Source organism: Cyphomyrmex costatus, unplaced genomic scaffold (assembly GCF_001594065.2).
Source record: "Cyphomyrmex costatus isolate MS0001 unplaced genomic scaffold, Ccosl1.0 scaffold1682, whole genome shotgun sequence".
In the NCBI taxonomy this organism is placed as follows: Eukaryota; Metazoa; Arthropoda; class Insecta; order Hymenoptera; family Formicidae; genus Cyphomyrmex; species Cyphomyrmex costatus.
This window is the reverse complement of record NW_017275698.1, coordinates 8,269-13,322: the sequence shown is the minus strand read 5'-3', so window position 1 is coordinate 13,322 and position 5,054 is coordinate 8,269.

Sequence of the window (5,054 nt, the reverse complement as noted above, 5' to 3'; positions counted from 1 at the left end):
TATTGATATCAAATCTTTTATACAAATGATACATGTCATTAGAATTAAGTAAATAAGGGTAATATCACGTAGGTTTTTAAAGATGGTTCTACTAAATAGCAAATGTGATTGGTCAGTTTCACAGTTGATTAAGTAATTGACGTTAGTGAAACTGGCCCAAATGGTTTTTTGATCAGCAGCACCCACTCTTAGCGCTTTTTTCTACCTTTTTTTTAAAAAGGTAAATTTATATGTACATACAAATGATACATGTCATTAGAATTAAATGAGTGTAAGGATGGTACCTCTTAGATCTTTAGAGATAGAATTTTTAAAGACTAGTTAATTAAACGATATATTTTATGGGAAAAATCCATATCATATGATCTTTTATACAAATGATAAATGTCATTAAAATTAAGTAAGTAATAAGGTAGAATTTAACTTGGCGCCGACTATAATATCAAAACTTTTATACAAATGATACATGTCATTAAATTTAAGTAAATAAGGATATCACGTAGGTTTTTAAAAAAGATGGTTCTACTAAACAGCAAATGTGATTAGTCAGTTTTACAGTCGATTAAGTAATTGGCGTTGGTGAAACTGGCCGAAATGTTTTATATTTACATCTAAATGTGTACCTTACTTAACACAAAAATTTTAACCAGCTGATTTTTCACAAAAATACATAAATTTTTCAACTGTGTAGCTACTAATGTTATTGCAACTTATTATTTTAATAATTATCCCGTGTTATAAAATTGGCTTTACAATAATTAGTTAAAATTTTATAGAAGTTTCTCAAAAAAGCATATAAATATAAGCAAATAAGTTCGATAGGTTAATATATATAAACTATAAAGAAATGAATTTCAACTTAAACTATAAAACAATTGACAACAGATGTTAAAACTTTCACGAATGAATAAAAAAAAATACTGCACTACAATTCGATAGGATCGACTCGTTACATGGTATATCGATACGGTCCAATTAGCAAAACAATTACAAAAGTTTATTTGATGTTACATTATGTTTGTACCAAAATGGAAATTGCGTTGTACTTCACACTGTGACAGATCCATTTTTTTAATCAGCTTCATTGTCGTTTAATCGCCCGTATCTATCTTGGTGTATTCGCGAATTTACAAGTGTAAATCCCCCATGAAGAAAGCTCACGTTCAAATATCGTCGGAACATTGTAAAAAGTAGCATGTGTTATACAAGCGAATGGAAATATCGTTTATATTATTGAAAATTTAACAATATCAGGAACGCTGCTTCTTTGCGAGAAAAACATCATGCGATTACGTAAGACGGCAGCGAACCCGTTATCGATTACCTGTACAATACAATTAGTAAAGTGCCAGGAACATTACTCATTACATATTGTGGACGTCGCCATTTGTCCGATAAATACGTACGACTAATGATTGAAAATCTGACGGGATTTTGTCTAAAATAGTCGTCGTCGATGTATTTCGTTAGCGTCAACGTCAGTGATGAAATATGAGATTCGCGTCGGCAATAAAGAGCTAAACTGTATTTCCGTTCATTAATTATATATAGTACTTCTCGTATTAATTCTCATATGTATTTTAATCTCATATTTTTTATACAATCTATTATCACTATATACTTTCAAGGGTCTCTTTTTATTTATTTTATTCGATTTATTCAAAATTTGCTATATATATTTACAATATTATGTACGTTTTATGTACACACATACAACGAAGTATAACATTCAATGTATTCAACGAGCGTAGTAGCTATTGAATTTTGAGGAAGAGGAAATAACTTAGCCAGAAGAATCGCTCGAATACCCAGTATAGTGGTAATGAAGTAAAGATAATCCTATAAGAACTAACCACCTCGTGAGATTTTCAAGAGCTAAAAGCTTTCTGCATTCCTAAAGTATAAATAAATTTAATAAAGCGATTGTGATACATACTTTTTTTATGCTAGTCATTTTTCGAATAAAGAGTATTTTAACTTTTCGTCAATAAAATACCTTAAGGAGATCGTAAAGAAATAGCACTTATATACAGACGATTTTACGTGTCATTGACACATCACTATATCAATATCTCACTCACGTACGCCACATATATACATAAATTTTAGTATTGTGGTTAGACGTTTTAATTACACATTTAAATCCAATTTTAAGAACTCCATGCTGTTTCTTCATGCAAACTACTTGCCTGTAGACTACCCACGTAGCACACCAGCGCGTGTAAAGCGCTTTCGAAGCGCTGTTCAGATTGCACCTCCCAAAACTGCTGTTAATTATGAACTTTTATTGCATGCGGATAACTCGGCTAATTTCAAGTCATATTGCAGACACTGTTATACGACATGAAAAGTGCAGTAAATGTGCTAAAAAAAAGTTATGATCTTAATGATTTATTGAAAACTACGTTTTCATCATCTTGGTGTCAGACATTTGATAAATTATGTGAATGTTGTGGAAGAAACGATGTATTATTTAAAAGTGAATTAGTTCCGCCGAAAGAGATACTTATTATCAACTTAACATCATTTTCTTCAGAGGATGGTAAATCAGTAAAGATACCACACAAATTTAGTTTACGTGCTGTCCCTACAACGAAAATAATAATAGCTGGACAGACATTTAAAGTTATGAATGCTATATCTCATTACGGTTCGTGTATCGATGAGGGTCATTATACAAGCATGTGTAAAGAAGGAACATCTTGGATTGAAATTGATGATGCACAAGTTATAAAAAGACAATGGCCTAGAGGTGCTAAAGATATTTCTATATTATTTTTACAGAAAAATATTAGCAAAAATATATAACAAGCCACATGTATTTAATATGTTTAAAACATAATAATAATTTATACCAAGTTAAATTCTCTCTATCCACGTAAAAAAACTAAAAAATTTACCTTTTTAAAAAAGGTAGAAAATGCGTTAAGAGTGCGTGCTTCTGATAAAAAACCGTTTGAGCCAGTTTCACCAACCCCAATTACTTAATCGGCTGTAGAATCAACTAATTATATTTGCTGTTTAATAGACCATGATGTAAACTAGAATTTTAATAAAATAAAATTGACATATCTCTCTCTAAGAAAGTAATGAAATATAAGGTGTACATTATGTTAATACAAAAAGATAATAATTTATTTACATACAGACGACCATCGTTTTGATACCACATTTTATTAAAACTGTATTACTAAATTAAATATATTTGACGATGGGGGTGGCGGTGGGATTTTTCAATTTAATTTACCAGTGAAATATTCTTATTTAATTAACCAGTAAAGTATTCTTATTAAATTCTACTAAATTAAATAGTAAAACCCATGTAGTTCTTAACTGATGACATGTATCATTTGTAAACTTAGATCTAATGACATGTATCATTTGTATAAAAGATCTTTGAAAACCCATGTGGTATTGTTTTTATTAAATTCAACTAAATTAAATAGTAAAACCTATGTAGTTCTTATTCTTATTGAAACATCTTTCTATTTCAATCCAAATAGTTTAATTCTTCTTAAAATAAATAAATAGTAAAACCCATGTAGTACTATATCTTTGTCCTCATATAATGACATATATTATTTGTATAAAAGATCGGATATCAATAGTCGGCGCCAAGTTATTTTATAAAACCCCATGTAGTACTATTTTTATCCTCATGTAATGACATATATCATTTGTATAAAAGATCTGATATCAATAGTCGGCGCCAAGTTATTCTATGAAACCCATGTAGTACTATCTTTATCCTCATATATAATGACATGTATCATTTGTATAAAAGATCTGATATCAATAGTCGGCGCCAAGTTAAATTCTACTGTCTTTAAAAACCCATGTGGTACTATTCTTATTAAATTCTATTAAATTGAATAGTAAAACCCATGTAGTTCTTATTGAAAGATCTTCCTATTTCAATCCAAATGGTTTAAATTTTCTTAAAACAAAATAAATAGTAAAACCCATGTAGTACTATCTTTATCTTTCTTCATATATACAATGAAATCTAAGTATATGTCTTTCTATTCTTATTAAAAGACCTTCCTATTCCAAACCAAGTGGTTTAGTTCTTTTTTAAAAAAATTATATCACAATTAATTCAAATACATTTATTTCTCCAATAATAAATTGCCATGAAAAGTAACTGATATATTATTAAAGTGAACATACAAAAAGAGTGTTATTATCCAAATCTAATAATATATTACTATGAAAAGTAACAGATATGTTATTCAAGGTGCAAATTCGAAATGAACATACATACATATATATAAGTAAAACATTACAATTTGCAGATTACAATTTTCTAGAAAATAACTGCGATATGTTATACTTAGTGCACAAAATAAAAAAGTCATTTATTGAGATTTCATTTGAAATTTATATTAGCCCGTACAATAAAAAATAATTGCTTGTAATATGACTCGGAAAAAGAACATGACGGCCTGCTTTCAAAAGACTTTCAATGGATTTAAATTAAGGTTATGAAAATGGTTTACCTACATTAAAAAAAGTCTTTAATTTTTCTTTAGTCAAGTTTCTAAATTTTGTTTGTTACATTACATTTAATTAATAAAATTAAACACTATTACATTTTGTATTGCCACCTTAAGAAGAATATTACTTACTTTTCAGAGTTAAATTGATAAATTTTTTTATCTATGCTATAATATAACCAACTCAAAACCGGCAGAACAAACAAAAATTAGAAACTTGACTAAAAAAAAATTAAAGACTTTTTTAATGTAGGTAAACCATTTTCATAACCTTAATTTAAATCCATCGAAAGTCTTTTGAAAGCAGGCCGTCATGTTCTTTTTCCGAGTCATATTACAAGCAATTATTTTTCATTGTACAGGCTAATATAAATTTCAAATGAAATCCCAATAAACGACTTTTTTATTTTGTGCACTAAGTATAACATATCGCAATTATTTTCTAGAAAATTGTAATCTGCAAATTGTAATGTTTTACTTATATATATGTATGTATGTTCATTTCGAATTTGCACCTTGAATAACATATCTGTTACTTTTCATAGTAATATATTATTA